This window comes from Notolepis coatsorum, assembly GCF_963971535.1.
Source record: "Notolepis coatsorum genome assembly, chromosome: 17".
Classification (NCBI taxonomy): domain Eukaryota; kingdom Metazoa; phylum Chordata; class Actinopteri; order Aulopiformes; family Paralepididae; genus Notolepis; species Notolepis coatsorum.
Window position 1 is genome coordinate 63,965,943 of NC_140181.1, and position 25,226 is coordinate 63,991,168.

A 25,226-nucleotide genomic window follows, 5' to 3' on the forward strand; every position below is an offset into this window, starting at 1 on the left:
AACCTTTCAGTCTCTTCTTTATTCCACTTATGCATCCTCTGTGTTTACGTTTGGTCGCACAGCCATTTCCTTTGTTGTTGTCGCGCCGAATCTCCGGTGGCCAGCCTTGGCAAAAAGTGTTGTTAAACCCTTCTTTCAGGCCGGAGTTTAACTCAATCAGTGACTGGGGATCGTATATCGTCAATGCCAGTGTTGCTTCTATAAAATAAAGTACTAAAAATAAACACAATAACAAAAAGTACGCACAATCGCTGCTGAGCTAACCCGACGGCGACCAGTGTTGACCTCGCCATCAGTGTGAGAGTAGTTCAATAGGCGAAGCAAGCAACCAGCATGAAATATACCTATAGATCGCTATTGTATACTGTATAAAAACTGTTGGCAGGATGCTTACATCGTTTGAAATGTTTGTTTTATTATTGCATCAAGTTATGTCAAGCAATTGCTTTCCAACACTGGCCACCATCAACTTGTTCGAGCTATTTTGAAAAGTTAAGTTTGATCCGTCTTCAGGCATGCAATAAAGCAATTTCTGTCTGTATGTTTGTACTTTTACTTATCGCTGCTGTCGGGACAAAACCTCATAACTAAATTTTTTTTATATTTTTTTTTATATAAATCAACTCCGTAGATCATCCTCCATATGTGTGTGTGGGTTTTACAAAGTTTAAACAATGGGAACGCATTAAACCGATCATCTGTCTAAACCTCCTAACTCTATTCACCCTCAAATCTGTGTTCGTTTTTTTCATCTGCTGAAAAGTTGGGTTTTTGGAGTTATGAGGTTTTGTCCCGACAGCAGCGTTATGATATTTAATGTAATGTAATGTAATTTAATGCGAGCTACTTTAAGACCTCTACTCACGTGATTTTCCTATGGGTGACTATAACTTTTACCAGAGTCACTTTCATGTAAGATATCTTTACTTTTACTCAAGTATGGCTTTCAAGTACTTCATACACCACTGGTTTCAACAAGCCCAAATAAGTCTATGCAACTGTTTTATGATCTTGGAGAACTGTGGGTTGTGTTATATAGTCAAATGTATGTTGCAAATCATTATTTTCAGTAGAGACTACAGCCATAGAGAAAATCCTTCTGAAACTAGAGTAGGTAGTGAATACCGCAAAGCCCTATGGCCAACAGTGTCTTGCATGGCATGTCTCTTTCATATGTCCAAAACCACACAGAAATGACCCAAAACGCAATTAATTTGACACAAACCCTATTAAGAAGTCGGTTGTTTACATAGCTGAATCATTTCTGATTGGAGTTTGGCTGTGTTATTTAGTTTATCAAGATGCCAGAGTGAATATTGTGACAATAACCATAGTCATGGTAATTATAAAATGAACATTTTCAGTCTAGTTTAAATGGTAACGTTAATTGTTGATCCCCATACTGAAATACAAACATCAATCAACAGATTACTGCTAAAGGAACTTGGCAACATTATAGGAAATGCGCTTACCATCTTCTCCAGAGTCAGACAAGAAGATAGATACTGTACTAATTTCCTCTTTTTAGGCGGATTTTCAGAAAATAGGGCTCAGGCTTAAAGGGGCTATGCGTTATAAATGTCATTTTTCAGTCTCTAGCATTGTATTATAGTAATAGGAGTTCGTATCAATGTGTTTTTGGGCCTAAATACTATATTGACGAATTCCTCAGCTACAGCCCATCCCCTATTTGCCTCTAGTAAATCAGGTCATGTTGATTTGACGAGCTGGGCAACGTCACGGGGCGCTGTTTATAGCGCAAGGTGATGTGATTGGCTGTGTGGTTTTACCTAATGCCCGCCTCCATTCTTGGTACCTGGAGCCGATACAACCTGGAAACAGAAATTGCCGTCACTCGCCTCAATTTCACGATGAGCAGCAAACCCCGCAGATGTAATGTTCCTGGTTGTAGAGCTACCGAGAAGTCTTTGCACAGTTTCCCCGTTGATGCCGAACTTCGCCAACAATGGAACAAGTTCCTTTTTGGTGACCCTCCAAGTTCCGTTGCAACGTCTAATACTCGGGTTTGTACTGCACATTTCTCCGCCGACGACGTCACCAATCAAGGTATTTTTGATGCTGGAGTGGTCTCCATGTTGGTGCTAACCAAAAGAGCTGTGCCTTCAATACGCGACCCGACACAAGAAATAGTAAGTAGATATGTCGTGTGAGATATGTTATCATAAATACCATCTAACGTTATAGTAACTGCTGCTCTTTATAAAGTAACGTTATAGAAAACTATTGAAGCAAGCTAGTCATAACTTCTAAATAAAAGAACACAACTAGTGAGAGGTAAACAAGGTAACGTTATATTTAGTGGCTTGTATTATATTGTAATTGATTTACGATTTGGTAACTCTTAGGCCACCACAAGTTCCAGCGGCAATGTACGCCTTTCTCCTGCTTCAAGGGACTTCAGTTGCCAGACAGACAACCCAAAGATTCGTTCTGTTGGTACACAGCTTTCTATGAAAACACTTCGTTCGCATGTCAAGAGTCAAGGTAGGTTTGTAACTCAGTGTGATGTAATGTAATAATGTGTAATAATGTGACCCAGAATTGTTTAGATTGGCCCCCTTCACCCACCGCTTTCACCCAAAGCTGTAAAGGAATGTGGATTGTTTGTATAGTGTCCCCCCCCCCCCCCACCTCCAATGTAAATTACCCAGTATGGTTGTCAATATACAGTATATATACAGTATATACAGTCAAATGTATATACTCCCTTTTCTTGACTCCTTCAGTATCACAAACAGTACTGTATTTGCAAATCAAATTTAGCTCTAGTGTGGTGACCATGTTGGTGTTACACCAGGTCACAATGCTAGCTCTAGTGTGGTGACCATGTTGGTGTTACACAGGTCACAATGCTAGCTCTAGTGTGGTGACCATGTTGGTGTTACACAGGTCACAATGCTAGCTCTAGTGTGGTGACCATGTTGGTGTTACACCAGGTCACAATGCTAGCTCTAGTGTGGTGACCATGTTGGTGTTACACAGGTCACAATGCTAGCTCTAGTGTGGTGACCATGTTGCTGTTACACCAGGTCACAATGCTAGCTCTAGTGTGGTGACCATGTTGGTGTTACACCAGGTCACAATGCTAGCTCTAGTGTGGTGACCATGTTGGTGTTACACAGGTCACAATGCTAGCTCTAGTGTGGTGACCATGTTGGTGTTACACAGGTCACAATGCTAGCTCTAGTGTGGTGACCATGTTGCTGTTACACCAGGTCACAATGCTAGCTCTAGTGTGGTGACCATGTTGGTGTTACACCAGGTCACAATGCTAGCTCTAGTGTGGTGACCATGTTGGTGTTACACAGGTCACAATGCTAGCTCTAGTGTGGTGACCATGTTGCTGTTACACCAGGTCACAATGCTAGCTCTAGTGTGGTGACCATGTTGGTGTTACACCAGGTCACAATGCTAGCTCTAGTGTGGTGACCATGTTGCTGTTACACCAGGTCACAATGCTAGCTCTAGTGTGGTGACCATGTTGGTGTTACACCAGGTCACAATGCTAGCTCTAGTGTGGTGACCATGTTGGTGTTACACAGGTCACAATGCTAGCTCTAGTGTGGTGACCATGTTGCTGTTACACCAGGTCACAATGCTAGCTCTAGTGTGGTGACCATGTTGGTGTTACACCAGGTCACAATGCTAGCTCTAGTGTGGTGACCATGTTGGTGTTACACAGGTCACAATGCTAGCTCTAGTGTGGTGACCATGTTGGTGTTACACAGGTCACAATGCTAGCTCTAGTGTGGTGACCATGTTGCTGTTACACCAGGTCACAATGCTAGCTCTAGTGTGGTGACCATGTTGGTGTTACACCAGGTCACAATGCTAGCTCTAGTGTGGTGACCATGTTGGTGTTACACAGGTCACAATGCTAGCTCTAGTGTGGTGACCATGTTGCTGTTACACCAGGTCACAATGCTAGCTCTAGTGTGGTGACCATGTTGGTGTTACACCAGGTCACAATGCTAGCTCTAGTGTGGTGACCATGTTGGTGTTACACAGGTCACAATGCTAGCTCTATTGTGGTGACCATGTTGCTGTTACACCAGGTCACAATGCTAGCTCTAGTGTGGTGACCATGTTGGTGTTACACCAGGTCACAATGCTAGCTCTAGTGTGGTGACCATGTTGGTGTTACACAGGTCACAATGCTAGCTCTAGTGTGGTGACCATGTTGCTGTTACGCCAGAGCAGGTCACAATGTGTGAGTGTGTGAGTGAGTGAGTGAGTGAGCAAAGTTATCAATAAATCCCTTGTTTGACTAAACTATGTTTTGTAAATAGGTGTTCAGGCGAAAGTCGTGTCGCTCTCGGTGGGGACACAAAATACTGGATACTGGTCTAATCAACAGGGACCATCCACGTCAACACCTGTGAAGGGGTTTAGACCCAGTAAAAGACCACGACTGGAGTCTGATGACGATGACGATGGAGTGACCGACAGCTCGATCGATGTTCCAGAGCCGCCGCAGGATTCCACTTTCAACATTGACTCTTTGATTAGCGAGCCCTCGATTCTAGCGTAAGTTAGTTGTTACAAACATCTCCATGGCCCGTAAAAATACAAAAGCTATATAGTTGTGCCGTGTTATTTATTTGTGTTTTTCTCGAGCAGGGAACCGTCAAAACCAATCTATGAGGTCCAGAAATACATCGTTTACGAAGACAGTCTACTGGAATTATTTCAACAGTGTCCGGTGTGCAATGCTCAATGTCATATCACCAAAACTACGCGAGGGACCTTCTTGGCTGTCTCCCAAGTTTGCCCCGGTTGTAAATACAGCCGTAAATGGGCGAGTCAGCCTCTCATCGGCATCACACCAGCTGGAAATATTCAGCTTTCTGCAGCAGTATTTTTCACTGGCTCATCTTTCACCCAAATGGAGAAGGTATTTGATTTGATTGATTTGATTGACAAGTCAGATATACATTATGTTTTTGTTTGTGATTCACACGTGCATATTAACAAAGCGTTATTCATTTATTCTTTTAGGTCCTAAATGCGTTACACGTCTCCACAATAAAGTACAGAGCGTTTCGGGAACACGCCAAGAAGTTCTTGGAACCTGCTGTTCTAAGTTTGTGGACCAAGGACCAAGACGTTACCCTCGCCAGATTAAGCGAGAAAGAAAGCGTGATAATCGGCGGTGACATGCGAGCCGATAGTCCAGGTTAGAAAAAGCTCCCCAATGACAAATTCCTACTTTATGAATACATTTTTAATATTGCACTACATTGATTGAAATTGTTATTATTATTTTCAACAGGCCACAGTGCTAAGTACGGAAGTTACTCTGTGATGGAACTCGCCACCAATCATGTCATAGACGTCCAACTAATTCAGGTAATTAACAAGTCTGAAGAGACACTGCACCCTTCATTGTGCTCAAACGAACACAAAGCTCTCGGTCTTGAATCTTGAATCGCTGTAGCTGTGTGTGTGAGCGGGGTGTGAAGTGGTCTGGCTGGCTGTGTGTGTGAGCGGGGGTTAGGAAATGTTAATTGTGGAATTTTGAAAAGGCTATTCCCTTCCTTGTTCCAGAGCAATGAGGTGGGAGGCAGCTACCATATGGAACTGGAGGGCTTGAGGAGAAGCCTCGCTCTTCTGGACGCCAAATCCGTGACCTTGGACTGTATTGTCACAGACCGTCACCCGCAGATCCAAAAGTACCTGAGAGATCACGACATCAAACACTTCTACGATGTGTGGCACGTGGCCAAAGGTATGTCGAAAGGCATCCCACATTCAATTCCACCCCTCCTACCAACCCCCCCCCCCCCCCACCCACCCAACCAGTACTGTAATTGCAAATCTGGTATGTCAAAAAATGTAGATGTAGCAGTACTGTCTATCTGTATGTCATGTATGTCATACGACTGTTATGTAATGTTATGTTATGTTATGTAATTCAAGGTCTGTCTAAGAAGCTTGACAAAATTGCACAGGCGAAAGACTGCAAGGTCATAAAAAAGTGGCGCCTGCACATTTCAAACCACCTCTACTGGACAGCTGCCACGTCGAAGTCTGCCGATGAGAGGGTTGCTAGGTGGAAGTCATGTCTCAATCACATGATGAATGTACATGAACACGACGAAGAACCACTCTATCCGCGTTGTCTTCATGCTGACCGTGTATCAAGAGATAGTAGCAAGTGGGTTAAACCTGGTATGTCTGTCTGTCTTTCATCATGAATATATACTCAAAATATTTATTTATGTCCTCATTCTAGATTGGTGTGATTTTCAAATGTATACTTGCTTGAATAATTCTAATCTACTGTAATATACTCTAATGAAATATCTGAATGCAATTTCTTTTTTACTTTAGACTCAAAACCGGCCCACCAGCTCGAGAAGGTTTTGCTAAACACAAGGATCATCAAAGATGTCGCCAAATTGAGTCCACACCATCAAACGTCTTCATTGGAGTCCTATCACAGTGTGATTTTACGTTTTGCCCCAAAAAACGTGGTTTTTTCGTACATAGGAATGCTTTGCAGGTATTTTATATTGTGTACAAATGACTAATTATGGACTCCTGATTTGTCAAATAACTCATTATGTTGCATTAGATAACCTCAGATCAACTACAAATATATTGCTTGTGCTTATTGAAATTTTCCTTTCAGACTATACCTAGCTGCCATGCATTTCAATGAAAACTCAAATCGCCAGCAAGCCATAAACGCTTCTGGAGAGCCGGCGTACAAGATGAGTTTTCCAAAGGCCAAAAAAGGTGGACACACAATAAAACCAAGGAAAATCCCAGCGACATTCAGTAAGTAAAAATATCAACATTTATTATTGCACACACATGACCTATATAAATAGAAAAATATTTCCACTTACAGTGGAATACAATAAATTGAATAAATAATAACCTTTTTAACATGACAAAACAAATAACAATTTCTCATTTACAGACTATGTCAACCAGCTGATGGCGCTCCTGTTTGACTCCGTCGTTCGTGACCCCCAACAATATATCCAGGTGGTAGAGGCGATTGCCATCCCAGAACCTTTGTGCGCACAGTTCGACAGGCCTTCCATGGAAGAAGCGGTAGCCGGCTATGTGTCACGATTCAATCCTGTACCGGTCTGAAGCCAGTATAGACACCATCAACATCCGGAAATTCTGTGCGGATTCGAACCACGACACAGGATGGGATTACTACCCTCACTCTGCGGCCTAAGTAGCCGAAGCACCACGCGACAAAGCATCTGTACGCGATATATCTGAAACGGCTGAAGAAAATCAAGTATTATATTTATGCACAAATAAAATTAAAAAAAAAGCTGGGAAATAACCATTTGTCATGTCATGTCATTGGACAGTAGCAAGCATTGATTATATGTGATGTGCAATAAGGATTAGATTGTGTTTGCAAGAAAGATTAGTATAGTCTGAGAGATGCAAGATGGAGAAACACCTGTAAAAAAATATATAAATCTGTAATAAATATTATTTACTTATTGATTCCGCTTTCTGGTATCCGGCCAAAATCTGCCTTGTAGATATTAGTTGCCATTTGGATGGTATAGGGGTTGAAGCACACTGGATCCAATCCCGGATGATCAACCATGCACAGTAGTCCAGTTGGTTCCTGGTTAATTCGACGTCTGACCTATATATATAGAAAATTAAATCGTTAGCCATATGCATGGTTTTCAGTGCTACCAAGATGCAAGTTTGTGTTACTACTTTACCTGTGGAACTTCCATGCAGCATACATTCTCAGTCTCTGTTGGCATCCGTTCACAATTTCCGCACGTGCACCTAGTAGATTTGAGGGTGAATGAAATTATCAATCAATGGAGGCCAGAGAAAGACTTTCGTCTTGTTTACATCAGGGTCCCCCAATTTCAATCGTCAAGTACAGTTAGTGTCAGTCAGTACAATCAGTCACACTGTTCACAGAAGCAACAGTCAATCATCTTTATCTTTCAGTCACACTGTTCACAGAAGCAACAGTCAGTCATCTTTATCTTTCAGTCACACTGTTCACAGAAGCAACAGTCAATCATCTTTATCTTTCAGTCACACTGTTCACAGAAGCAACAGTCAATCATCTTTATCTTTCAGTCACACTGTTCACAGAAGCAACAGTCAGTCATCTTTATCTTTCAGTCACACTGTTCACAGAAGCAACAGTCAATCATCTTTATCTTTCAGTCACACTGTTCACAGAAGCAACAGTCAGTCATCTTTATCTTTCAGTCACACTGTTCACAGAAGCAACAGTCAATCATCTTTATCTTTCAGTCACACTGTTCACAGAAGCAACAGTCAGTCATCTTTATCTTTCAGTCACACTGTTCACAGAAGCAACAGTCAATCATCTTTATCTTTCAGTCACACTGTTCACAGAAGCAACAGTCTCCGAGCAGAGACTCTCATCGGGACAGAGTGTGTGTTTTCGACGGGCCGCGCGCGACAGAAGTACACAACTATTATATAACAGTAAGTAACTAATAGTGCAATTAATCAACTTACCAATCGGAAACGATGTAACGTAAGCCTCGATCGCTGTTGTTTGGGGGTTAGTGTCAGTACAATCTAACGTTAGTGAGTGTGTGTTTTCGACGGGCCGCGCGCGACAGAAGTACACAACTATTATATAACAGTAAGTAACTAATAGTGCAATTAATCAACTTACCAATCGGAAACGATGTAACGTAAGCCTCGATCGCTGTTGTTTGGGGGTTAGTGTCAGTACAATCTAACGTTAGTGAGTGTGTGTTTTCGACGGGCCGCGCGCGACAGAAGTACACAACTATTATATAACAGTAAGTAACTAATAGTGCAATTAATCAACTTACCAATCGGAAACGATGTAATGTAAGCCTCGCTGTAGCAAATCGCCTTCTTCTTCTTCTTCGGGATCAAACTGTGGGTCGCTCTCTGGATCCCAAACATAATGTACAGCCATGTTGTATTAGTTAGTAAAATCGGTATATGTTTTTGCGTGTCGAAATAAAAACCTGAAACCTAAGACCTCAGACCTCTACCTGGATGGAATGACGGGGAGATGGGCGGAGCTATTTGGTGGGTGGCTGTCACTCAAAGTGTGGGTGGAGCCAAGCCAAATAATAGCCTGATTTCATGAGGCTGAAAAATGCTGGTTTTGAGTACAAGATTAGAAATATAAAACAATGATTATTTTTGGAATAAAAATTACACATGTGTTACATAGACTCACAGGAAGTGTGTAAAGTTGCCCAAATAGTGCTAGGAATAGCACTGCATGACACCTTTAACCGGAAGGAAGAACTCTCAACCTTCTTTGTCTCCCTCAACTTTTAAAGGCACACGTCAACATTATGGGTGCTTATCGTCTTCTCCAGAGTCAGACAGACTCTCTCTCTGCGTCCAGTAGAAATATATCCAGCTGCAAGCTTGCCTACCTTAGCACAAATGAATGGAAGCGGATACAGACCACTAGCCTAGTTTTAAAACTCCGGGAGAGCTGGTCCATATCCACTTCCATTCATTTGTGCTAAGCTAGGCTAGCTTGCAGCCGGATAGCTTTCTACTGAACGCAGAGAGAGAGTCTGTCTGACTCTGGAGAAGACGATATAAGCACCCATAATGTAAACGTGTGCCTTTAAAAGTTGAGGGAGACAAAGAAAGTTGAGAGTTATTCCTTCCTGTTAAGCCTGAGCCCTATTTTCTGAAAATCCGCCTAAAATACATACCTAAGTAAATGGAAGATTGCTCCACTTCTACAAGGTCCATTTACATGTTCTTGGTATCTATGGACATCTATGGATCTCAGGGAATGTATTCCCAGTGTCAGAAATATTGTGTCTGTTACTAGGATTGAGTAAATTGTGATGAAACAAAGGAGAATATAAATTATGATTTTTATTTGCATCGTTGACAGTGAATATCACCATGCTAAAAATGACAAAAATTACCAGACATTGAGCTCGTTCAGCACCTTCTTTAAATCACGTGTACAAATAATTTAAGGAAATGAATAAAGGGAAGATGATTAAACAGAAGGTTTTGTAGATACAGTACTGAATTCTGCCATCCGGACACATGCAATTTGAAATATTATTATAGAATATAGAATATCAGGCTATAAATGACCTTATTACAGCCAACTTGCACATCTATGGATCGGCCAAATCTACTCTTTCCAATGCCAGAGTTCAATTTGGATTTAGTATCACCATGCGTGCAGGAAGAACCGAGAATGAAATGTACACTGTAAAAAAATATATATTTTCACAGGAAATTCACTGTATTATTTTACAGATTACCTTTGTTTTTCTACTTTAAGTGTAAATACCATAACAATACAGCAAATTACCTTTTATCAAAATATTAACCATTAAATAAAGGTTGTAATCTGTAAATGTATTTGATTTTACTGTAATTTGACAGTAAGTATTTGTAAACCATTGATGCCAGACATTTATCGTTTTCTTGCAGCTTTTTTTCTTACAGTGTATGTACAGTTCCATTCTTAACACACATCTTGCGCCAAAGACGAGTTATCTCGTTATTGCCCGCCAATCGAATAGCGCCAACAACGAGTAAACTAGTTTTTATGATCGTTATTTCCTTTATTCGCTATTGGCATTCATAATTCATCCAGGAAGGCTCTGGGAGCCAGCTGGACCCTGTCTGATATTGCAACGCCTCAATACCGCCGCCTGGTGGATTTCGGGCGAGTTGCACTCCACTCTATACCAGAAGTGGCGCTCTGTGCATCGGGGAAAAAGCTCCGGCAGAGATATCTTGTAACGTGGATCAAGATACACACTCGAGTGCATGGGATAGCTTTCGAGACGCAAGAATCAATATGTTTTCGGCGTTTATTGCGTCATACAAGCGGAAAATGGATATAGCAGATCGACATTAAATAATTGGATTTTTTTTTCATTTTTCCATTTATTTCATTGCAATCTATCCGATCGACGTCGTACTAAAGAAAGCCGTTAGTGACAATCAAGGAATCATAAACGACCCCCCCCCCCCTTTCCTTCACGCATGATTGAGCATAATGTATAGCGATCATATGTGTTCTGAAGGATCAGATTAAACCGAATATATATATTTATTTATATATATATATTTAATTGTATTTGTATATCCCCTGATATCCCTTGTATATTCCTTGTACAATATGCATTGAATATCCCTTCTAGTCTACTGAACATCCCATAATAGTCTCCATTCTACCATTGGACGAGACCTTGGTGCCAGGTCGCCATACCCCTCAGACCAAGTTCAATCGTACCGCTCAACATGTATGGACAAGTCCTAGTTCCGCGTAGGAATATGTCTACCGCACCACTAATGGTACTATTTGTTCATAGTGCGTATATATACTGCGCTATTAAAGTAGAGCTTTTTTTTAGTCCAGTTCCTTACCCTCCAACAGAGTGACAGACGCAAAAGCCTCCCCGCGAACCACGTGTGGGCAGTAAGGCCAATTCGGCCCAGTATCGGCATTGAGACATCGTGTATATTAATATTTGAATAGTCATATTTGGCACTATATCGTCGAGTTGGACGTATTCTATTAAGCTAATAATAGTCTATTCATATGTAGTGCCTCGTGCGGTAAGAGTTCTATAGTAATCAGCACCCCCATCGTTTCGGGCATCAGCTGGACGCTTATCCAGGGTGGTTGACCCCACGTGAAGCTGCACCCGAGGAGCTCCAGGCCAAAGAGCGAGTGGACCTGTATATTGGATTATTCTACCGACGACGGCTAGCCTTCCCCGGCTTGGATTATGCTTTGAGTACTTTGATTATTCTATGGATAAAGGCCAACACTGCGGTGTGTTGGAAATACCCCCCCCGGAGAGGACGACAGGTGAGACGGCGCTCTGCACAGTGAGGTCGCCTCACGTCTCTCCGTCGTGGACCGGAGGACGCCGGCCACAGAGGGTCCAACTGCATTCATCTGTGGATCGAGGATCGTTGGGCACCGTGTCGCACAACTGTGGACTCTCCCAAGATACCCTCGGCCAGACGGGATCCAGCCAGTGACTCTCTAACCCCCCCCCCCCCCTCCAGCTGTCCTACAAGCAGTCGGAACCTTCCCCTAGTGTATCCAGCTATATAATCATTCAAGTATCATCGCTATTGTTCCCTAAATATTCCAGGTTGTATATTTGCTTCCTGCGCAATCAGAGATTGGACATTCGATATTGATCTACCTACGAATACTCATTTGCCATAAAAGTGCATACTATTTCAAATCATAAATGTAATTAAGTGATCGTTGTACATACCTTTTGCTATGTATTAAAACTCAAACTTTCGATTTGGTACATTTGTGTTGGATCCGTTTATCAGGTGGGAGTGTTCAACATATTCATACCTAGTACTGGGTGGCCAGAGTCTAAAGTACAAGAGGTAGTGGTAGTAAGTATCATATCTAACCATACAGTCAGGGAATTGTACCCCTCAGTTACAATTGGTCCTTCGAGCCGGAGGGTAATCAGTGTAACATTAATATAGTGTTATTAATATTAAAATGGCCTATGATGAACACTCCACGAAACGATCCTCCTAACCAACAACGCCCGCGGCGCAAACGACAGCTCCCTCAGTACCTAGAGGCTTACGCTGTCAGTCAACAACCTAGTCTTCTACCAACAGTAAACGCGGTAAAACTAGAAAGTAAAATTATGTCTAACCCTAACGACCAGGCTACCCCGACCATAGAGGCCCCTATGGGTTCTAATGTAACTGACCAAGCTCACGGTGGGGACCAGGGGGAACCAGACATGACTTTACACCCCGCCAATACCGAAGAAGTAGTCCCCGACGAGTCCCGGGAGGAAGACAACACTACCGAGAGAGAACTCGGCACGGAAGAAGATGAGGAGAGCACCGTGGAGATAGAGCTCCAAGACTCCGCACGGAGTACCCCAAGGGACGGCTCCCCTATACAACCGTCTTCTCCCAGCGAGGCAGAGAGGACACTACAGCAGGCATTCCTCGTCAGCCTGAAAGCCTCTACTGAACGCGATAGACTCCAGGGTGAACGCGATCGATTGCAGATACAGCAACGGAGCGAAGAAGAGCACATACGCCTGGAAATAAGACGCATTCAGATGGAAGAGAATATGGCAAGAGACCGGGCCGACGCCCAGCGCGCCGCCACCGGTGCCCAGAGAGAATCGGATCTCACCAAGCGCGAAGCCGAGCGCGACAGAGCACAAGCGCAACTAATAGAACAGCTGATCAGAAGGACAACACCCCCTCCCTCCACCAGAGGCTCCAGGAACTCGTCTAGACATCACTCCAGGGCGGCATCCCCTAGCCGAGTAAGCGACCCTGAACTTGACCAACAGACGAGGTTTATACCCCCCGCAGACCCCCTTCCCCAACCGGTCCAAGCGAGACCCAGCCACCGGGAAGGAGCAGCATACACTGCGGAGAGGCTAAATCAGAGACTACAAGCCCTGGATGACCTAACGGAAGACGAAGAGGAAGAGGAGGAGAACCACGCCCGACGACAGCACAGTACTCTACCGGACCAGGAGGTCCAGTACAGCCCAGGCTATACCCCCGCGGAGCTGCGCTACAGACCCCCGACGCTATTCACGGGTGAGCACGACGCACGACCCGCACCGAGGAACAGCACCTGGACCAGCGGGCCATGGTACACAGCCGGTACCAGCCCACGCCAAGGAGCAGGAGGAGACTCGCCTAGGAGGCCTCTCCCCCAACGCTCGCCGATGTATCAACAATCCGCGTCATACATTGGCACACCTATGGTACCAGACTTCACCCAGGAGAACCGGGCCCAGTATACGGAGCTCCGCATGTGTCTGGAGACAATGTTGGTGGATGTCATTGATGAACGCCATAAATACGCGATACTACTGAAGCATTTAAAGGTACCCCGCGCGCACAACATAGCGCTCGCCTACGCCACTTCCACGACCCCATACACCGCAGCGCTGGTAGCGTTGGACCAGAGATATGGACGTATACGGGATTACGTGATCCAGGAGATCAGGCACATCGACCGCCTACCCCCAGCAACAGACAATCGAGCACTGGACGACCTGTCCATCAGAGTGCAGTCCCTGGTAGGGATGCTGGGAGCGCAGAGGGAAAAGGGTAGGCATGAACTATACGCCAACTCAAATGTAGAGAGGATCTTGGAGAAGCTACCGCCCGCCCGACAGGAGCGCTTTAGGCGGCAGAGAGACCACCGAGACCCTAATGGCCCCGAACCGAACCTCCTCGATCTAGCCGACTTCCTGGCGAGAGAAGTCAGCAGCTTACGGCTAGATACATTCGGACGGAGCACCCCTGGCTCCAGAGAAGGAACCAGGAGACTAAATGATGGAAGATCGGTGACTGTCATGCACCAATCGGAGTCAGTGCCAAGCAGTAGGAGCCACAGTACCCCCTCAAGAAAGGAGAAGTGGAAGATAGTGTGCCCCTACTGTGAGAAAGAACACTGGCTGTCACAATGTGACTCATTCCCCAAGATGAATGCGGAGGAAGCGAGTCAATGGATAAAGTCCAACAGACGCTGTTTTCGCTGTGCGCGATCACACATGGCAGCCGAATGCCGCTTAAAGAAAAAGTGCAGTCGGTGCGATGGAGCCCATCTGGACATACTCCACGACAGTAACAGACGGCGGCCTCCACCCGCACCATCAAGCAGCAAAGCAAGCGTCATGTACATCGACCCCGCCAGCAGCAGCGGAGCCAGAGTGCTCTTAAAGGTAGTCCGTGTGACATTGAGCTACCAGAATAAAGTCATGGACACTTACGCCGTCCTTGATGACGGGTCAGAGAAGACCCTTCTGCTCGCGTCCGCTGCGGCCCAGCTAGGGCTGCGGGGGAGCGAAAACCAAATGACAATTCGGACAATAAGAAGAGATTTGAAAACGATAAAGGGCGAGAATGTCTCATTCTCTATCGCAGCAAGCGGCCAGCCCGAGCGACGGTACAGGATTACAGATGCTTTCACCAGCCAAGAAATAGGACTGTCGCGGTACACATACCTCGTAGCCAAGCTGATGGAGAAATATGTACATCTACGCAAGCTACCGATCCCACTCATAGACGGTGCTACCCCGACACTGTTGATAGGCTCCGACCATGCAGACCTCATTGTCCCGATAGACCGGGTTCATACCGGACCCAGAGGCTGTCCTGCAGCAGTCGAGACCCGCCTAGGATGGACTCTCCAAGGCCCACTCGCCAAATCTCTCAACCGAACCACAGCCACTAGCTGTCTGCACTCCCGAGTCACAGAGGGAGACACCGCACTCCTGCAGCATGTAGAGAGGCTATGGACCTTAGAACAAATGCCCTTTAAGAACGAAAAGAAAGACATTCGCTCTAAAGACGACATCTACGCCATTAACCTCCTCGAGACGGGAACAAAGAGAGTCCCAGTCAGCGGCGTGTTGAGATACGCCACGCCACTCCTGCGGCGGGAAGGGATGCCTACCTTTCACGCAAAGAAAGACGCCACAGAGCGGTACCTACTAAACACAGAGCGGCGCTTAGCCAAGGACCCCGCCCAAGAAAGTGTATACCGCGCTGAGATTGAGAAGCTCATCACAGCGGGACATGTCACAAAGATTGACATTAAAGAGGCCGACCAGACGACTGAATCGTGGTACGTGCCCCACCACAAGGTTCATCACAACGGCAAAGACCGCATCGTGTTTAACTACAGCTACCAGATCGGATCCCAAAATCTGAATAAAGAGCTATTGCCCGGTCCTACCCTCGGCCCCTCCCTACTAGGCGTACTACTCCGCTTCCGCCAGGACAAGGTGGCTATCAGCGGGGATATCAAAGGGATGTTCCTGCAGGTGAGATTAGTAGAGGAGGACAAGCCCCTGTTGCGGTTCCTATGGAGAGAGAGGCCAGGAGATGAGCACCCAGCCATCTACCAATGGGAAGTCCTCCCTTTCGGAACTACATGCAGCCCATGCTGTGCTACATTTGCACTACAGAGACATGTCGCAGAGGACCCAGCAGCGGACGAAGAGGTCCGACACAGTGTGAAGAACAGCTTCTACGTAGATAACTGTCTACAAAGCGTTTCGACCCAGGAAGAAGCCGAGGCTCTCCTACTTAAACTCCGCGCCTCTCTGATCAAAGGCGGCTTTGATCTCAGGCAGTGGGCCAGCAGCAATCCGCACGTACTGCGCAGCCTCTCCTCCGCGGACAAGGCAGCGAGCAGCGAGACCTGGATGGCCACAATCCCAGGAGAAGCCCAAGAGATGACACTAGGACTAGTGTGGCGCTTCAAAACAGATTCGCTCCACTATAGACACAAACCCCTGACCACGGAGCAGGGAAGGTCGACGGCAATACCGACCACCAGACGGAGTGTGTACAGAACACTCGCCCGACAATATGACCCGTTAGGATGTATACTACCGTACACCACCAGGGCAAAGATGATTGTACGAGCATTGTGGGACAAGGACCAGGGCTGGGACGACCCCATTCCTTGCATCCACCTGGAGAGAGTGGGAGATGGAACTCCACTCACTCCCAGGCGTTAATATACGCCGAAGCTACTTCCCACCCACGGTGAGGCCAGAGACATGTAAAATGGATTTACACGTCTTCAGTGACGCCTCCGAGGTCGCCTACGGATCAGTAGCCTACTTGCGGGCCCAAGAAGAGGGGGGAGAGATCTACACAGCATTCATCCTCGCCCGCTCGAGAATAGCCCCACGCAAGCAACAGTCTATCCCACGTCTAGAGCTCTGCGCAGCCCTCGCAGGAGCGCATCTAGCCACGCTCATCCAACGTGAGCTCACCATTCCGGTGCATAGAACAATCCTGTGGTCAGATTCCACGACAGTACTCGCCTGGATCAAATCGGATTCATGCAAATACAAAGTCTTCGTGGGAGTCAGAGTCACTGAGATTCAAGAGTTAACCGGAGAGTTAACCGGAGAAGCAAACTGGCGCTATGTTGATACAAAACACAACCCAGCTGACGTCATCACCCGGGGAATGTCCCTAGATGACTTAACCCGTCATAACATCTACAGTGACGGACCAGCATTCCTCAAGCTCCCGGAAGGAGATTGGCCCACGCCCACCCCGAGGGAAGCAAGTGACGAGGAGGCTGAGAATAAGAAACCTATGTTCTGTGGATTGAGCACTGTTGTCTCCGCAGACCCCAACATAGACGATTGCATTACCATAGAGAGTGCGCAGCAACGGACATTCCTGCGGCACCACCCAGAGATTCAGTCCCCCGCTGATATGTCAGCAGCTGACTACGAGGAAGCAGAACTGCTTCTACTGCAACGAGCCCAGAGAGACTCGTTCCCCGATGAACTAGACTGTCTACAGGGAGGAAAGCCCGTCCCATCAGACAGCAGATTGATTCATCTGGCCCCCGAGAGTGACACACATACCCTCATCAGAGTGGGTGGTCGCCTGCGGAGAGCCCCCAATTTACCGGATGACATTAAGTACCCGATCGTATTGAACAGCCGACACAAGGTCACAGAGCTGATTATAAAGAAATACGACGAGGATGTACACCACGCAGGAGCAGAGAGAGTCTTCGCGGAGAACAGACGTCGTTACTGGATACTTCAAGGAAGAGAGGCGGTGCGACGCTTCCAGCGAACCTGTCTAGACTGCCGAAAGTGGCGCGCGCAGCCCAGCATACCACGGATGGCTGACCTACCTCCATGTCGCCTCCGACTCGGCGACAAGCCATTCCACTCAACAGGCATGGACTGTTTTGGCCCGCTGCACAGAAAGGAAGAGGCACCGAGAAGCGGTGGGGTATTGTATTCAAATGCATGACCACCAGAGCGATACATATCGAGCTCCTTCCGACCATGAGCACAGACTCATTCCTTATGGCCTTCCGAAGATTCACATCACGGAAAGGAAAACCGTCTACATTATTGTCCGATCACGGGACAAACTTCAAAGGCGGAGAAAGAGAGCTGAGGGAGAGCTTCCAAGCTATGGGCCCAGAACTTAAGACCCACCTCGCTCCAGCCCAGATTGACTTCCAATTCAACCCCCCAAACGCACCCCACTTCGGTGGAACTTGGGAACGAGAAGTACGTTCTATAAAGACAGCCCTGTACGCAGTACTTGGGGCCCAGACTGTGGCGGAAGAAGTCCTAATGACAGTCCTCACGGAGATTGAGGGAGTATTGAACTCAAAGCCCCTCGGTTACGTCTCCAGTGATGTAGCAGATGTCGACCCAGTCACCCCCAACACCCTCCTGATGGGGCGGCTAGATCCCGCGTTACCCCAGACAATGTACCGGCCTGAAGAAGCGAACGGCCGACGAATGTGGAGGTACAGCCAAGTATTAGCCGACAAGTTTTGGAGCAGTTTCCTACTGCACTACCTACCGTCTCTACAGACCCGCCAGAAGTGGGTAAAAGAGAGAGACAATTTGACGGAAGGAACAGTCGTCATGATTATTGACCAGTCACTACCCAGAGCTATGTGGCCGGCTGGCCGCGTAAGCAAAGTGATCACCGGTGCCGATGGCAAGGTCCGAGCAGCTGAAGTACTCGTCCAAGGGCGCATTTACACCCGTCCTGTGGCGAGGCTCATAGAACTGCCCCGACTCCCAGACACAATCGATGATGACCATGACCCTATGACTTTGTGAGTTGACTGACCCTTACAGCGAACCCTTGAGTGGTAGACAATGCGGTTAATCTGTCTCTGCTTAACTAATTAGGTTGGGACCAATTAGGGGGCGGCTGTTCTGAAGGATCAGATTAAACCGAATATATATATTTATTTATATATATATATTTAATTGTATTTGTATATCCCCTGATATCCCTTGTATATTCCTTGTACAATATGCATTGAATATCCCTTCTAGTCTACTGAACATCCCATAATAGTCTCCATTCTACCATTGGACGAGACCTTGGTGCCAGGTCGCCATACCCCTCAGACCAAGTTCAATCGTACCGCTCAACATGTATGGACAAGTCCTAGTTCCGCATAGGAATATGTCTACCGCACCACTAATGGTACTATTTGTTCATAGTGCGTATATATACTGCGCTATTAAAGTAGAGCTTTTTTTTAGTCCAGTTCCTTACCCTCCAACAGAGTGACAGACGCAAAAGCCTCCCCGCGAACCACGTGTGGGCAGTAAGGCCAATTCGGCCCAGTATCGGCATTGAGACATCGTGTATATTAATATTTGAATAGTCATATTTGGCACTATATCGTCGAGTTGGACGTATTCTATTAAGCTAATAATAGTCTATTCATATGTAGTGCCTCGTGCGGTAAGAGTTCTATAGTAATCAGCACCCCCATCGTTTCGGGCATCAGCTGGACGCTTATCCAGGGTGGTTGACCCCACGTGAAGCTGCACCCGAGGAGCTCCAGGCCAAAGAGCGAGTGGACCTGTATATTGGATTATTCTACCGACGACGGCTAGCCTTCCCCGGCTTGGATTATGCTTTGAGTACTTTGATTATTCTATGGATAAAGGCCAACACTGCGGTGTGTTGGAAATACCCCCCCCCGGAGAGGACGACAGGTGAGACGGCGCTCTGCACAGTGAGGTCGCCTCACGTCTCTCCGTCGTGGACCGGAGGACGCCGGCCACAGAGGGTCCAACTGCATTCATCTGTGGATCGAGGATCGTTGGGCACCGTGTCGCACAACTGTGGACTCTCCCAAGATACCCTCGGCCAGACGGGATCCAGCCAGTGACTCTCTAACCCCCCCCCCCCCCCCCCTCCAGCTGTCCTACAAGCAGTCGGAACCTTCCCCTAGTGTATCCAGCTATATAATCATTCAAGTATCATCGCTATTGTTCCCTAAATATTCCAGGTTGTATATTTGCTTCCTGCGCAATCAGAGATTGGACATTCGATATTGATCTACCTACGAATACTCATTTGCCATAAAAGTGCATACTATTTCAAATCATAAATGTAATTAAGTGATCGTTGTACATACCTTTTGCTATGTATTAAAACTCAAACTTTCGATTTGGTACATTTGTGTTGGATCCGTTTATCAGGTGGGAGTGTTCAACATATTCATACCTAGTACTGGGTGGCCAGAGTCTAAAGTACAAGAGGTAGTGGTAGTAAGTATCATATCTAACCATACAGTCAGGGAATTGTACCCCTCAGTTACAATATGCATTTGAATTTTTTAATATAGCGTGTATAGGAACGAAACGCCAATCGATTATGTGTAATACGCGTCAGGGCCTATAACGCGCGTTCTAGGAATTACTGCTATACAGTCTAAAAACATACTTATATTCTTGACGGTACTAACACGACAATGTATGAATGGAAAAATATAACGTTCCCACATCCGGAACGATAGATAACCGATGTTGAATGGGCCATAGTAATGTCGATATAGCTATAATATTTAAAAAGTTATAGCCCTGCAAAGAAGGTGAGCCACTCCATAGGGTTACAGCGCTGGCAGAGAGTGGTATAAGATGGGCATACTGCATGGCGCAGAATGGATATGGCTCCGCCATTTTGAATCCGTTTGCAACGCGGATTGTTGCTAAATGTTCACAGAAGGTAGACACACTAACTGAGCTCCAATCTATGCCAATAACGTTCAGTTTTGTGGTAGATAATCCAGAGAAATAAGAGAAATAAAATATTATAATCAGGAAGTAATTTGCTTGCAGGAAGCTGGAATCGGCTGGGAAAGGTAGTTTTTCTAAATGTCAACGCTCATTGAGAGCTCTGGATGCCCTCTCCTCATATGTGTGATTTTTTTCCGTAGCCGCAGTTTGCGAAGACGCTCTCTGATTGGCTAGCCCGCGTACAGCGAAGACCCTCTCTGATTGGTTTAGCTCCAAAGGGCTCTGGGATAGAAATGTCCAACTTGTACATATATTCTCTGCTTCGAAGCATACCTGTCAACCATCCCGTTTTTCCCGGGATTGTATGGTATTTCAACCTTCCTTCCCGCCGTCATCCCGTTAAAATATTTCCCGTATTTTTCCCATTTAAAAAATAAATAAAAATTTTACAAAATGGCTGCAATTCCCCTCCGTGACGACAGGTGGCAGCAGTGTAGATTAGAACATTAGCACAGGAAGTCAGACCGGAAGATGGTTGGGACCCGAAGAAGAAGAACAGCGACCGGATAAAGGAGGGGTTTAGCTCGAAATGTATTACATTCTACGATGGACTTGAGAGAGGATTGTGCGGTTCCACCAGCTAAGAAAGCCAAGAAGAGCTGCAAATATCTCGCCAAGTGGGAGGAGCAGGGTGCGAACCATGGGTAAGCTCGGTGAGCCATTGGCTCCCCTAGATCAGACATCAGCTCCCCTGAAAACATGATTTGTGAATTTTTGGGGGGTCTCTAAATTACTGAAAATAAATGCTATTTTTGCCATGCATTTCTCATTTTTCTGTAATTTTCTGTATCATCATCGTGTATAATAATAAACGTAGGCTATTTTGATGTATGATTAATGATTTGCGCACTAATTCACACACACCGTAATATGGCAACATGCATGCTATTCTTGCAATTACCATTCGGAGCGCGGCGGCGCTGCAGCCTGCAGGCACGCACGGCACAAATCAAACTTGACCCACGTTGTAACCTGTGAGTGACAGTGATAGTTTGACAGGTAAATAAGGTAATCACTCAGGATAATGTCGAAACGAAAAATGCAACAAGTAAGCCTTTTAACCAATTTTGGTTTGAAGAAGAAGGTGAAGCAGCCAATCGACTTGACAGAGCAGGAGGCGGGATCATCTACGTCTTCGATAGCAGACAAATTGACAGCTGCCGACGACAATGTTACACCTGCTGCTGGCGCTGCTGCGGTGGGGACTATGTCTCTGACAACGCCCGGTGACCGTGCCGGCGCCGGCGGTCGTATCAGAACACAGGATAGCCCTATACTAAGTCAGGAGTCGGAGAGATAATCACGAGATACTGTAGACAGTGTTGGATCTATCCAATCTAACTAAAATCAGGGGTCTCAAACTCGCAGCCCGCGGGCCAATTGCGGCCTGCTGGATGATATTTTGCGGCCCCCCCAGATGATTTCCATAAAAAAATATTAAAAAAAAAAAAAAAAATCCCATTTTTTTTTTTTTTTTTTATTTATTTTTGCAGTCATGTCTTCACAAACACTGGCATTTAAAGGGTACAAATAAAACAATTCCTGCACCAGAATGCAGGAAATTAAGTCTTTGTAACACAAAATCTCCTGGTGGGGGACCCCCGCTTAAAAAGTGGCCTGACTGGGGCTATATTTTGCACTATATTTCCTGGCCTGAATGATTTCCCCACTCTGGCCCTGGTTAAAAGCCTCCAATGCTTATTAGTGTGTGTGCGTTTGAACGTTTGCATGTTTCAACCATACATTTCCATAAAAATAAAAATAAATATATGAAACCCTTTTTGTGTGGAATATTTGATGCGGCCCAGCCTCACCCAGACTCTACCTCCAGCGGCCCCCAGGTAAATTGAGTTTGAGACCCCTGAACTAAATGGATACTTTATATCATGGAATGTGCTGTGCAAGCCCAGACCGTCCAGACGGCCGGACCACAACAACAACAAGTGAGTCTATTACAATATGTGTTCTGTAGTTACTGAAACTGATTGAATATATGACAAGATTCAAGAGGTTTATTTGTCACATACATACATACACAAGGCCTACTACAGGCTAGTATGTAGAGTACAGAAAGCGATCACAGTATCCTCCGACAGTCCGGCTCCCCCGAAGACCATGCTATGGTTCGCACACTGGGGAGGAGACGTTCCCGTACCTCACGAAAAGCAACGTTTCAACACTCTATGCTTTTTGTAAATTATGCCGCGCTGATTTCAATGTCGCACACGGAGGAAAAAGCATGTCAGTCAGCATGACCAATCGGCGAAACATAGGCGAGGCATAGAGGCTATGAAAAATGCCCGTGTTATGACTACGTTCGTGACGAGAAACACATCAGAGGCTGATCAAGTCACCAAAGCTGAAGTTAAAATGTCCATGCTTCTTGCTAAAGCCAACGTGGCCTTCAGTTTCTGCGACGATTTCAATCGGAGCGTAGCAGATATGTTCCCCGACTCCGCCATTGCTCAGAGGTACTCGGCTGGGAAAACGAAAGCCACCCAACTCATCAAAGGTAAGGTGATGATGAATGAATGAATGAAAACTTTATTTAACAGATTTAACAGATAATTTTATTAACAGATTGCAGAATGGGTACAATGCAGTATGGCTCAATACACAATTGTTAAGGGGATGCAAACCAGAGAAGGACTTCTTCCCCCATTTTCAATTCATCATAACATTTATGTATGAATTGTAAGATTTCAATAAATATGAACATGTTAATGCTATACTACTACATAAAGTGAATTTATACTGAATTTGTCTTACACTTCCATTCATTTAATGCAGGGATGTTCACAGCATTTCACTTTCAACCAGGTATCTGATTAATTTAATGTAGCAAGTAATAGTAGTTCACCCAGTCCTTGTTGGACTGATAAGTGGTTGCCTAGTGGAGATTTAGGATTCACTGTGTACCCTTGAAAACTTTTAACAGATTGTAATGGGTACATACAGGTTTTGACCAGCAGATGGCAGCGACGAGGCAGCTCAGCAGAGAGGTCCAAGTCATAGCTGTCAAACAAACATCCTAACAGATATACATACGAGGGGGAGGAGACTACATTGGGAGGGGGCGGGGCCAACATTTCCCGTTTTTTCAAATGCCAATGTTGACAGCTATGCTTCGAAGTGGTTATGCTTTGGCCCTCTTTCGAAGTGGGTTATGCTTAGTTATGGTTAGGGTTAGCCCTAAAACCAAGTTAATAAAAACAGAAGACTTCCACATATTTAAAGGGTAAGTTCTATGGAGGTCGTCTCCCCGGTGCGCTGCCTGCTCCCGCTGTAGTGTAGCCTCTTGAGTGCTTCGAGTTACAGCCATGCTGACTGCCTGAGTATGCCAGGGTCAGTGTGCCAGGCGGCGTGCTAGTGGGGGGAAGGGCCCGCTCTTGGATGGGCCCTGTCCGAATACGCTGGCGATGTGGGGGGCGTTGTCACTAGTGACCGCCTGGTGAGGTCTTGATGCTGTGGCGTCGTTGACCTCTCCGGGCCCCCTTTTTCCGGGGGATCCAGTCCCTTCAGTGGGTCTGGGTCTTCCTTCGCGCTCCACTGCTACAGCCTTGCCACGGGGTTGAGTTAGCTCTTGACCCCGTGATTTTGGGGGCGGTAACGAGGTTTGTTCCTTCCGTTCGTTCCCTGGTGGCATGCGGGTTGTGCGTGTGCGTAGTCGTGGGGTCAAGCCACGGTCTGCTCACCCTGTGCGTTGAGTTGCTCGAGTTCCTCTTCGCACGGTCGGATCAATCAATCAATCAATCAATCAGTCCTCCAATAGGGAGGGTATGCTCCATTAGGGAGGGTCGGGGGGCTCGGTCCTCCCCGGTTCTGATGGTTGTGGGGGGCCTCAGTGGGGTACATTTGTCGAGCTTCAAGCTCCCGCTCAGCTCCCGTTGTGCAGATGACGCTGAGCGGAAACTAGTATGATATAGAACGATAGGTTATGAATATAACCGTAGTTCTATGAATACTAGTGACGCTCAGCATCTAGACGCCACTGCAGCCTTTGATCTTGCCTTGTGGTGAAAGATTGGGAAGGAGGCGAGTGTGGGGCCACACACTTTTTCGCTGCTGGCGGGACAAAACCTCATAACTCCATTTTTTTTTTTTTTTTTTTTTTATATAAATCAACTCCGTAGATCATCCTCCATATTATGTGTGTGTGGGTTTTACAAAGTTTAAACAATGGGAAAGCATTAAACCGATCATCTGTCTAAACCTCCTAACTCTATTCACCCTCAAATCTGTGTTCGTTTTTTTCATCTGCTGAAAAGTTGGGATTTTGGAGTTATGAGGTTTTGTCCCGCCAGCAGCGTTATGAAGGTAGCGGATAGGGGTGTGGCCAGACGAATGTTGGTATGTAAAGGTTCATTGTGAGTTTTTATTCAGTGCATATGCACGAAGTGAGATATGTGCAGATGACGCTGAGCGTCACTAGTATTCATAGAACTACGGTTATATTCATAACCTATCGTTCGGAATGTTGGATCCCTAACACAATTTCCTACTTCTCAGTGATGTTGTCTATCAGTAGAGTCGCTTTTCAGCACAATCCAGGCTGAATGTGGGCAAGCGAGAGGTCATACTATCTGGCACATT

The 25,226-nt window shown here is 45.9% G+C and overlaps 2 long non-coding RNA genes across 2 annotated transcripts; one reads left to right on the plus strand and one right to left on the minus strand.

The window, feature by feature from the left end:
- Positions 1 to 6,406: 6,406 nt before the first annotated feature.
- Positions 6,407 to 7,088, plus strand: LOC311244508. Its single transcript, XR_014620698.1, has 3 exons — positions 6,407 to 6,526; positions 6,656 to 6,804; positions 6,950 to 7,088. It is a non-coding gene; the product is annotated as an uncharacterized lncRNA (long non-coding RNA).
- On the minus strand, positions 6,801 to 7,637 carry LOC311244509. Its single transcript, XR_014620699.1, has 2 exons — positions 7,497 to 7,637; positions 6,801 to 7,271 (listed from the first exon to the last, which is right to left on the minus strand). It is a non-coding gene; the product is annotated as an uncharacterized lncRNA (long non-coding RNA).
- Positions 7,638 to 25,226: the final 17,589 nt, after the last annotated feature.